This window comes from Chionomys nivalis, chromosome 4 (assembly GCF_950005125.1).
Source record: "Chionomys nivalis chromosome 4, mChiNiv1.1, whole genome shotgun sequence".
Taxonomy (NCBI): domain Eukaryota; kingdom Metazoa; phylum Chordata; class Mammalia; order Rodentia; family Cricetidae; genus Chionomys; species Chionomys nivalis.
The window spans coordinates 78,854,712-78,867,188 of NC_080089.1; the positions used below are offsets into that span (position 1 = coordinate 78,854,712).

Consider the following 12,477-nt stretch of genomic DNA (forward strand, 5'->3'; position numbering starts at 1 on the left):
GCTTGCTCTACATGTTATAAGCTCCCACTGCCACTGACCAAGCCACTGTGGTTGCCATGCTTTCACGGCCATGATGAACTGTTCCTTCCGAAACTGTGAACCAAAGAAAACCTCTCCTCTGTTAAGGTGATTCTGTAGGTATTTCTTCACAGGGACAGAGCATAACTAATACAAGAGTGTTAATACCCACCCAACTGGAGGCTGTGATGGTCCCACTTGAAGTGAGTCTCCAGGTACCCATACTCCTCTGTATCTTGGGAGAGATGGCCCCAGTCTACAAAATCACTGGCAGTGTAAAACTCAAAACCCTGTTCCTACTTGCTATCCGACCAGGCACAGAAGGGTTGAGAAAATTAGCAACTCTTACAGAAATCTCAGTCACTCTTAAGTAAGTATGACAAATCGTTCATATCTTCCACTTAAGAGACATTCACTAAAGACCAGTATGGAAATTATCACTCAGTTTTGTTGCCAAAAGAAAGTTAGGGTAACTGACTGACAGGGAGAAGCTTCTGGAAGTCACCCAGTCAAGCCCTTTACCTCCAAAGGATAGAAGACTAAGTATTCTCCTCCTTTGACAATATTAGGTCTTTTAACTTAAAGGCAGGGAGGAATAGGGGGAATTCTGAATTTGTTATAAGGAAGTCTACAAATGAGGCAGAAAGCCTTGATGAAAGCAATCACTATCTCTACCATTTTGCCCCCGTTGCTCTGTATGAAACAGGTCTATGCCGCAAAGGAAGCCGCAGCTTTGCTTCAGGAAGACATACAGCCTGTAAGGCACAGTGCAAGTCCTGTGCATCAGCCAAGAGAGTACTGAGAGGAGGCACTCAGCTATGCTAACATAATTGCCAAGACACTGCTTTCAACTTACAGAATTTCTCGGAAGGCAAAAATTAATTCTATTATGCATCTTCATTCTATGTAAGACATTCTCTTTGGGGGAATTATTTGATTCGCTGAGAAAATAAACTACTTACAGACTCTTGCGTAAGAAAAAGCAAAGCACTATATACTCCATCAAAATGTTATTAGGGACACGGAGAGAAGACTCGGTGGTTAGGAGTACTTGTTCAACTTGCAAAGGACCTGAATTCAGTTCCCAACACTCAAATAGAACTGCTTACAACAGCCTGTAACTCCAGCTGCAGAAAGTTACAACACCTGGAGCTCCCATGGGCGCCTGAAGTCACATGACCATACCAGCATACAGGTGTATACATATATGCATAAATCAAAATAATAAAAACAAATATCCTTTATATTATAACTGCTGCCCTTTTCAAACAGTTCTCCTTTTATTTCAGACAGTCCAGAAAGTAAATGCCAACCAGTGAACAGAATCTAAAAATTTCCCACTTCTGAACATCCAGATATTTAGCGTCATGTAACTCTTGTATTAAAGAGATAAAAGAATGAAAAGAGTATACAGCAAAATGTCTTGGCAGTGCTGCACAGTAGCCAAATCCCAGCTATACAGTGCATGTGTGTGTGTGTGTTTGTACATATGTACGCATGTACATATGTAGGTATGGTAGTCAAACCTTTAATCCCAGCACTCAGGAAATTGAGGCAAGAGAGCTGCTAGCTCAAGGCCAGCCTGGGCTACATAGTGAGACCCTGTCTCACAAAAAGAAAAATGTTGCAAACTGTCAGGTAATTGTTTTGAAACTACAGCAGCCTCTCTGCTCTGTTCTACTTTGTTTTGTCTTTGGTTTTGATGGGACAGCCCACTGTCAGTTGACACCCTTCACCCAAAATGTCTTGAAAAACAATCAGTCACTAGACTTGGTACTGCACTCTGTGCCCCAGCTCTTCTACGTCTTGCTGGGTTGTCAGACTTCACTGGCCATTGAGGCTTTTGGGGAACCCTTAGAAAAGGCCATTCAGTCTGTTTATTCTTTGCCTTTGGTGAACCTTCTGCATCTACAGGCACAGCGGAGCCCTTTAGTGTTGAATTCTATACTCTCCCTTAAACGCGACTCAGCTACTGGAGGCAGGGATTACTCCTTGAGCCATTTCCTGCATTTCAAAAACACGGTTGAAAATAAGGCATAAAAATGGTCAAATCCCCTGACTTTGGATTTTATATCTGCCACTGGACAAATTATTTAGCATGTAGAAATCTCATTTTCCTAATCTATGAGATAGAGCTAAAAGTGGTAGATCATTTTTCTAGTATGTTGAGGCCCTGAGTTCAAACTCCAGTTGAGGGTGGCATCCTAGAGTTGCTATGAGAAGAAAATAAAGTCATTTACAGGATATGCTTGGCATACCGCCTAGCACAAACACTCGAGTGTAGACTGGCTGTTAATTAACATCATTTGCATATATTACACACAATTGATGTACATGGAAATACATACAGCTATTATCTATCTTTATATTTTGTATCAAGACTTGGGGCTTAAGTGTCCCAGTTCCTGGTAAATTCCTGTTATGCTGGGTAATGATCTGTTGAATGGGCAGAGTTTTGAAGGTCAGAATGTCTTAACAAGGTTGGGGAACCCCCTAAGGAGTAAACACCACAAACACAGCCAGCAGAACAAGCAACAGGCTACGAATCAAGCATTAGGTTTGGTGGTGCCCAAACCAGCAGATGATGCCTAAAGAGACAGCATATGAACACCAAGCTTACATGATCCAAATACCAGGCTGCTCTTCATGCGTGGGTCCCTTACCAAACAGCTAATGGAGCCCTGAGAGCCCTGAATACCTCTGGTGTCACTTTTCGAGACTTATAGAATAATGAGGGAAGCTGTGAGGCTGGCAGAACCTGCTGGTTGGGCCAGGGAGAAGGCCATCTTTGTTTTCATTTTCGTGTGTGTTGTCGTCACAGTAACTGCAGGCTCCAGACGCAGGCCCTGGGTGTCATTTCCTCATGTGCGTCCACTGCCACACCGAAATAGCATTATGAACTCAGCAATGCCTCTTCCTTTCCTGTTGTTCTGTAGCGCTCCAGCCCAAACAGAAAGCTCGAAAGTGAGTTAGTTGAGACATAAGTGTATTAAAGAAAAAGAAAGTTAATTTATCCCTATTACTGCATTGCCTGTGACTCATGGGCGTCTGTGGGGGGAGTTATTTTTGTGAAAGTCTTGCAGATACACAAGATAAGTTAGCCATAACCTGATTGTGTTGGTGACGTCAGCAATCTACTGCTTTCAATCAAATCATCTTCTGGTGTCATGTCTTTAGAAAATTACTTTTTTAAAGAACGCATTTAACCAAGCCTCCTATGTTCATTTCATGGCTTTCCTGTGGATTTTCTTTACAAAAGTAAGGGGTAGATGATTTATTTGTCGTACCTGGGAGGAGCACACTGACAATGACGACAAAAGAAAGACCAACTATTCCTAAGCGTAGACATTTAAAGTCCTCAGCCACAAAGCAGGAAGCATGATTTTCACCATCTTGAGACAAAGAGAAACTCAACCCAGAAAAATCCTTCACCTTAAGGGCTCCATTAAAGGCAAATGACTTGAGATAAATTCTGTCCTAGCTTTAAAATACCCTTTGGTTTGTCTTTCACAGGCCCCAGAAACATATAAATCACCCAGTATTGCACACTGACACCATTTCCCAAAAAGGAAAAGCAACACAAACCTACCCCATGCCTTGGTGTCACGGTGGCTTAAACAAGGCCCTCAGGGATGGGGAGCATGGGGTGCTAGAGTCTCATCTCAGTCCAGAGTTTCTCACGTTGTCAATCAGAGGTTTAACAGTAAAACGACTCAATTTATGTTTGACTTTCCTCCTGAGTTCTGCCACAAGGATGCCTTTGAAACCAAACTGCCCCAGCTACTACCAGAGACAGTTGTACTCTGCCAATAGCCTTTCTCTTTCTTACTAGGGAAAGAGTAAAACTGACCTTTTATGGAAAAAATAATATACTTCAGTATGCTTGCCTGAAGTTCTTATATTTTGGTCTTAAAGCCTCTGCAGTGAATCTGCAAAGCCAAAAAAAAGTCTCTCTCTCTCTCTCTCTCTCTCTCTCTCTCTCTCTCTCTCTCTCTCTCTCTCCTATCTATCTATCTATCTATCTATCTATCTATCTATCTATCTATCTATCTCCATCCTTCTCTTCTTTTCCACAACCAGGTTTTCACTGGAGAATGAGATTTCTCAAACTCAGCTTACAGACGACTCCTCTTGTCAGCTACAAAAATGGAATAGAATCGACAAGTCTAAACCGTATTCACCCACACAAAGTTTACTGCTACTATAACTACTTAGAACCCCCCCACCATCAGAATGCTTTCTATATTTTGTTAAATTAGGTGTATACAGCATATACATAAGCATCTTTGTGGTGTGAAACCGTTATTGTTTGTCTTGTGGCTGATTTTTCTTGTCATTTTTAAGACTGACTAGGATTAAGAGCAATGAATAGCAGGAATTCATTTCCATTCAGTAAGGATGATGTTAGCCTGAGATGACCTTTTTTGGTCTTTTCACTTTATCGGTTACTAAGTTAGTGAAACAAAACAAATCACCAGAGGGAAGAAGTAGAGAATCATGAATTTAATATCATCCCCTCCGTGGAAGTCTGCATGGCTCTGCATTACCCAGTGTAGCTGGCTGGGGAAGAGTCAGCCAAGCCCTAAGTATAAAGACATTTTATCTCCAAGTGCAAATATAGAAACGAGAACAGCCTATCCTGTGGGTGATTTCTTAACCTTTTTAGTAATGCTTCTAGAAGACACAGGACTGCTGAGTGATAACAGGGGTGGGGGTGGAGGGTACAGCCTAAATTCCATCTGCAATTATTGGCTGCTGTTCAGACTGTCTGCTTAGGGCGCCCAGCAACAGTACGATGTCCCAACCCAGATTCCGATGTAAAGAATGAACCCTCTTTTGCTTACGATGGTGAGCAGCAGTTTATGAGCCATCTGAGGGCTTTGTGTGCAACTAGAATTGGAACAGACAATCGCACTGAAAATGTGACAGCAGAGGGGAGACTAAATGGGCTGGACAACATATCAGGCACACGCCCATGCCAGTAGCTGGTTGATCTTCAAACAATGCAATGAGGACAAAATACTGTAACACTCAGGTAAGGAAGCTGAAGCACAGGGAATCTGTCCAAGGTCACAGTGAGTTGAAACCTGAGTCTGGGTCACCAGTCTTGTCTATTACTTGATATTCTCAAACCCCTCTTCCATGACTATATCCTTACTGCTAGAACTTCAATCAGATTCAAGGGAACAAGTATTATTTCATCAGCTTATCTTTTACTTTGTGGACAAGTATTAAAATACCATGTAAATTAATTTATAATGTAGATTTTATATCATTTTTCTAAGTTGTTACCAATGATTTTTCTCTTAAGCATTTTTGTTAAGCTTTATAGTAACATAAGCTTGCCCACCAGAACCATAGCTTTCTATTTAAAAACATAAAGCTAAGGAAGTAAGTAAAGTGTGGATTAAACTCTGTAATACTCTAAGTCTGAGGCACCTATTATACCCTTTATTATCTTTTTTTAAAAAAAAATAATCTTCAGAAAACTGGAGAGAAGGCACTGTGGTTAAAAGTACCTCCTGCTCTTGAAGAGTTCATTTCCCAATACCCAATAATCATGGTGTACAGCTCAGGGCTCCACAGAATCAAATGCCATCTCTGGCCTTCTCAGTCATCATCACACATACGGCATACAGTCACATACACAGATACAAACACATACACATAAACAAAAATAAATAAACCTGGGGAAGATAACCTATTTCTCCTGCATTGGATCTGAGTTCAATTCTGAGCTCCAGAGTCAGGCAGCTCATGGTGGCCTGCAACTCTAAGTCCAGTGGAGCTCTATATCTGACCTCACCAGGCGCCTGTGCACACACACACGCACACACACACATTAAAAACAATAAAAATAGAAATATTTTAAAGAGGAATGTTCATCTAAAATGAAAACCACAATGTACAATACTTAGAATGTATAGACCCCAATATTTCATAATTAAAAACTATGAACCATGAGGAGACTATTGCTTAATGAATATATTAATTATTTCACAAATCCCAGTAGGAAACCACTTGAGAATATAAAAAGAATGCTTTTGTTTTGGTGAACACAGAGAAAATAGCCTCAAAAGCCTTTTATGTTCTTGCTGTCTCTTAGGCTGCAGGTCTCATGGGTGATTGAAAGTAGCACCAACAAACATCTGTGTTCTCTATACCTAGGGAGAAGATCTCCAAAATGACCATGATATTTTAAGTGTTTTATTGTTCATGGCAAGATTTTAATTCACGACTCATAAATAGAAAGAGTCATGATTTAAATAAACTGACCAAATGTACCTATATAAGAAGTTTGTCCCTAAAAGATGATTTTAAAAACTATGAGTAACAGAATTTAGAAGTTTAGAAGTCTGGGTTTTCATACAGGAAGGAGGTGGATACATGTCCTTTTCATATCATTTGGGAGGCATGCAATAACATCTCTGCAGTCAGACATGTAAACACAGTTAAAATTAGCAAAACATCAAGGTTTTTCACTGAGAAAATTTTTAGGTAAAAGACTATCAGCCATACTTCTAGTTGGTTTCTTGACTTTATACATCCTTACATACTCATCATTAGAAATCTGGAACCTAAGAAGTTACTAGATTGTCCAAAGTGTACATGGGGCCAAGAAGCTCCAGAACTACCCCGAAGATTTTACAGAACAATCCCAGCTTTAATGAGGCCACGCCTACCATGAAGAGCCCTAACATAAACAGCATTCGCGCTGGCCAAACTGAGGAGCCACTTCCGGAATCTCTGTGAAGATGGGAGGGGATAGTCTGCAGGATAAACACGGTCTCTACTGGAGCAGAGTGTGTCCCAAGCAAGGTGAACGGCACAAGGAGGGGTAAGGTCTTAAAGTAGCCACTGTTTTTTTCTGAAGAATGGTCCATAACCTGAAGTACCCGAAGCCAAGGGACTTTGCTGTTGAGTAGTGGGAATGAAACTGGAGAAGTTAAGTAGGTGCCAGATGATGGAAGTTTTTTTTAATGCCCAGTCTCAGTGGTTGGCAGCAACAAGGAGTCCCCCCTGGATAACCAAAGTGTAGACCGACAAGCACAACCAAGTAGAAACTTAGTCCTTGATCACCAGCCGTGTGGTCTGCATGGTAATGAGTCTGACAGTGGGTGGGTAGCATATCCAGGCAAGAGCCAAAGAGAACAGCAATGGCGTCCTACCGCACTTATATGCTCTTATAGCGAAAGGCAAGAGGGGCCGTTCCAAAACAGTGCGCGCGCGCGCACACACACACACACACACACACACACACACACACTTGAATGAATCGGGATGGATCTGTGTATTCATGGAGGGCGATTTTTGTTCAGGCAATGGAGGCAACCACGTGGTTTAATTTAGCACCTCTTAATTCTCAAAGGGAAACTTGGAACCATGAAAACAATTCATGATACTCAAAACTCCACTTCAGCAGACGTGGCCTTCACTCAGGGTCAAGCCCTGTGCTGTTATCTAAAAGCTGTCTCCCTGACTCCAGAGAAAATCGAATGCCTCAAACCAGTGGTAGATTCCGGCCTTCCTGAGGTATGTGGAAGCCAGCAATGTGACCCTTCCTGGGATTAAACAAGAAAAATGCAGAGCATCTAGTCCTGACTTTTCACAAGTCTTCCAAGGCAAAGATATTTCATCTCCAGCAAAGTACCATGGGTTTCCTCTCTGACCCGCAGGCCATGCATACACTCACTATTATTTGTATAAGTTGATTATATTGGATTAGCTTCTTTTACTTTGCAAACTAATCACATCATCAGAACCATGTAGGGTGGTGTAGATTGAAATAACAGCATTATTTCTTTTTCCTAAACACAAACTGTATGATCATCAATCGACTATTCTTAGAATAGGAACATTTACCAAAAAGGCTTACATATTCTCATTTGTCAAAAAAAAATTTCCAAATTGGCTAATGGAAATTCCTTTTTCACATGACACAAATGGGTTTTCTGTTTTGTTTTGCCTTGTTTTGAAGGCGGAGTCTCACTCTATAGCCCAGGCTGGGCTAAAACTTACTATGTAGCTGAGGTTTGCTTTGTAATCCCCAGTGCTGGATTACAAGTGTGAGTCTCCACGACTAGTGTTCAAATAATTTCTTTGAAAAAATGTTCTTCAGGGCTTTCTTTGATATTGTCCTTAGGTTTATACATCCAACCTCTCTGGATTATTTGAAGAAATAATTCATCTTCTTACACAAATTCGACCCCAACTACAGACTACCAGGAGTCAGTATTGATTAGATCAACCATTTGTAGTCACAAGCTGAGAGACTGAGTGTGAACTTGTTCACTGTAGGCAATTCTGATTAAGGCGCATGTCACCTCACCAATGGGGAGACTGGGGGGACCCTCAAAGGATACTGAGCTTCCCTCACACTGCTGGAAACGCGCTCTTACACCCATGCAGTTTATGGAAGGATTTTCTTTCCCCTAAAGAACTTCGGTCTAAGTTTCTTAAAGCAGAATCCACTGTGTCCGCACAAAAGCAATCACTCCATTTATTTAATTAATGCAACATCCTCCTGAATATTCAACTGCTGCAAAAGCAGTGAATCAGCAGCAGGCATATCTTGCGCGAGTCAGATACATTTGGGCAACTGCAGGCAAATGAGGTCAGACCCAGCACAAGGTGTCCCTGCAATCAGAGAATCCGGCAAACCCCAGCGGCGCAAGGAGCAAGGAAGCGGGTCAACAGCGCAGCAACAGGGACACCCGACAGGACCTTCCTCAGTTACCACACAAGCTGCTCGGCTATTTTCAGTAAATAAAAGCTATTTCGCCCGCGAGGAAATGTCCCCTCTGTGGTTCAGCCACACTGGCTGTTGAGAGGAGTCCATCATATTCCTATTACCTGCAAGAACACGACTCACTCAGCAGGGCTAGCTTGACGACTATTAAGACATCACAGAATGCTGTGTTTAAAAGGAACTCAGTGTAACTGTGAAAAAGAAGTTTCTGATTTCTTTTTAATAATTTACACAGATTCTAAAATCCCTACACGTGCTCTCCCATCACAGAACAAGAGAAGTCCAAGCAAGAGACAAAGTAGAATTGGAGCGAATCGTTTTCTTGTGGAAACAGATTTAACAGAGTAAACATATTCTTGGGGTGAAGGGGGGATCTTACCTGCTGGCGGCTCCTTTAAGCAAAGAAGTATCCTTTCTCGGAGGGTTTATCCCTTGACGAACCCAGTGGTTTGTCCCACAGCCCAAGAGTGGGTCCCGGAAAACTAGCCAGCCCAAAAGAAGACTGGGGAAAACGCTTTTCCCACTCTGCTGGGACTAGCCAGTAGCTGAAGTCATACAGGAAACGGCACGGAGTAGCTGCAGCTTCTCCTTCAACAGTCGGGATCAGCAGGAATTGGAAGCCGCCTATCTCCCACCCCGACTTTTGTTTCAAAGTTTTTTCAACTGTTGCTAGGTGTTGTTGGGCTCTGAGATTAGGTTTCTCCTCTGCGGCTCCCGCACACTGTCAGCGCGGTGACTTTGTTGGGGCGCTGAGCTGCGCGTGCTATATTTAACCAGTGTTCTCAGCGAGGCCAGCCTGTCAACAGCTGAGGAGTTTGCAGCCGGCCCTGCTCAGTTCCTAGGCAGCTGGGTTATCAGCCCCGCATCCCGCTCACCCCGGAAAGATCCCAGGAAGCCGGCAGACCCTTTTAAGGACCTCTGCTCATTTCACAGAGGTAATTACTGTTTGCAGACAGCGAAGTGGGACTTGGGCTTTTTAATCTGAACAGAAAAAGAGCGGCAGTTGTGTTAGGCAGAGCAATTTCCCAAGGCAATATTCTACTCAATTAGACTCTTAGATAAGTGTTGTGATTTCTTTTTTAAATGCATCTAATAGTGCGCTACAAAGGTTGAGAAGATTCACAGAGATCATTTCCAAGCAGCTTTCATCATTGGAGAGTTACATTTATAGCTCCATCACTTACTTAAAAGATCTGCCCTGGTGCATATATGAGTGCTTTTCAAATAAGTCTACCGTAAAGGAATGCCGACAGCACTAGGATTCTGCAAGAAGTCAAGTCAGGAAGGAAACTCTTACTATTCCAACTCAAGTCATTCATTCAAAGCAGCACAAGGCAGCAAACACCCCAGCAACACCAGGACTTGAGACATAGCTCCTGGCTGTCAAGCTTGAGTCATCATTAACCCTCCACTCTCCAAAGCCAACGAGGAAACAGCTCCAGCTTAAACATCGTTCTGTATTACAGAAAAGTATAAATCTGCCAAGCTTCAGACCCATAAAAATGTGTGCTTAGTCCTCTGATTTATTAAGCACATACAGGAAATTAATGACAGCTAGGGCTGCCGAGAGCCTTCCGAAAATACTGCCCTGACAAAAATCTCAGCAATATCCTTTTAAATGTTGACTCTAGTACCAAAATCAATCCATCATTTTAATAATAACCTTGCTTTTAAACTAGGTTCAGGGGAATGTGTCTATGATACTGACCTGGGGAGCTAAAGTTGGAGGATCCGGAGTTTGAGACAGCCTGGGCTATACAGTGACATCCTGTCTCAACAAAATAAAATAAAACAAGATGGAGATAAGCCAGGTGACGGTGGCTCAGCCACCTGTGATTCCAGTGCTTGGGAGGCAGAGGCAGGTGAATTCAGTGAGTTTGTGGCCAGCCTGGACTGCAAAACAAGTTCCAGGACAGGCAGAAATGTTACACATAGAAACCCTGTCTCAAAAACCAAAAACCAAACCAAACAAAACAAACAAAGAAGATAAACAGGAGGAGGCAGGAAGATCAGAAGGGCAAGTTCAAGGTAACCTGGGAGTGATGCCTTCTTTTTGACTCGACAGCTAAAGGTGAACCTGAGAGACACACAAAGACGGAGGCGCTATATTTTAATATCACACTGTACAGTACATGCCTTCTTTGCTAAGTTACCCTGCTGTCCATCTGGGAAAGCGTGCCACTTTACATAGCAGACCATGAATATGGCGTGGAGGTGTCCTCGTTCTTAACCTCATCTCCAACGTTAACTGTTACCTCCATCTCAACCCACCAGAAAACAGCCCAGTTACCCCATCCTAGCAGCACACAGATAATACGTCATTCCCCCTTAATTTATTTACTACTAAATACACACAAAAAAGTCATTTGTTTAGGTTCAGTTTTTCTAGGTCTGAACTAACCTTAATTAAGGGGGAGGGAGAATGGAAGAAGGAGAGAGAGAACGCATAGGTGAGATGGTTTGGCAGGAAAAGTATAGAGCCTGATAACATAAAACTCCCATAAAGGTGGAAGGAATACACAAAGTTGCCCTCTGACCTCTATTCATGTGCCTTGGCACACGTGTATACATTAACAATAAATAAATGTTTCAATGGAAAAACTGCTATTAAACTTTTATGTGAGGTTAGCTGTGTCTTACAGAACAATGATGGATACTTCATTCACAGTCCCTACCATGGAATGTCTGCCTATCCACAGTCCCTGAAAGTGGCTCTGATACAGAGGGAAAGCGCATGAGTGGGCTATGGATGATTCAGAACCATCAGGAGAGTACTGGTTGCATTGTTGTTTTTGTTATTATTATTATTATCACAAAGGCAGAGATAACTCCAAAAATGCATACAACCTGGCATCATCATCATCATTATTACAAAGACTGAGATAAGTTTGAAAAGTACACACACTCCTAGCATCCATACTACATACAACAGTTCCAGATTGAAAACCACCAAAGAGAATTCTGGGAATGTATCATTTCACCTCTACAGAATTTCTTTATGGATGGTTCCAATCCACAATACAGCAAAGAGAGGGAAAAACCCACTATTCCTTTAGCAGCCTACATCATTCCAGCTAAAGAAAAATGCGGTTATTCCTGCTGCAAATATCCAGAAGGAGTTTTCGGGTTTTGTTTTGTGTTATGGAAAGTGAATGCCCTGCTATTATTTACATTAGCCTTTGGATTAGCTGTCCACTGTTGCCATTAGGTTCAAACAATGTGGTAATTAGCAAGATCACACAGGATATGGCTTATAATCAGATACTGTTGCTACCTTAGAAGCATGGTTTTTGTTTGTTTGCTTGTTTTTTCCTGCGACAGACTATTTTGGACATGTAAACTAGGTTGGCCTCCAACTCACAGAGCTCTACCTGCCTCTGCCTCCCTAAGAGGGGAGGCATGAGTCACCACACCAAACTAACTGAACTGTTGTTCTTAGTTATACTAGACATGTGAACATAACTGATTAGTATTCTATAGTCCCTGCTCATGGTCTATCTCTGTCTGTCTGTATGTATGTCCATGTCTGTCTCTATCTGTCTCTGTATCTCTGTCTCTCTGTCTTTCTCTGTGTCTCTGTCTGTCTCTATCTCTATCTGACTCTGGCTCTTTCTGTGTGTGTGCATATGCACACACACGCACACGAGTGCAAGACATTTTGAAGGCTTCTCCCTCAGGAACAATTATTCAGCCTAAATAAAGTATTTCCT

At 42.2% G+C, this 12,477-nt stretch overlaps 1 protein-coding gene and 1 pseudogene across 2 annotated transcripts in view; one reads left to right on the forward strand and one right to left on the reverse strand.

Moving 5' to 3' along the window:
• Filip1 (filamin A interacting protein 1) overlaps positions 1-9,457 on the reverse strand; it is a 151,751-nt gene extending 142,294 nt beyond the window's left edge. For both annotated transcript variants that reach the window (XM_057768845.1, XM_057768844.1), the window contains exon 1: positions 9,147-9,457. The gene's annotated coding sequence lies outside the window, so the exon portion shown is untranslated. The remainder of the gene's footprint in view (positions 1-9,146) is intronic.
• Positions 1-12,477, forward strand: part of LOC130873543 (5'-nucleotidase domain-containing protein 2-like) — a 72,821-nt pseudogene that overhangs the window by 36,154 nt on the left and 24,190 nt on the right.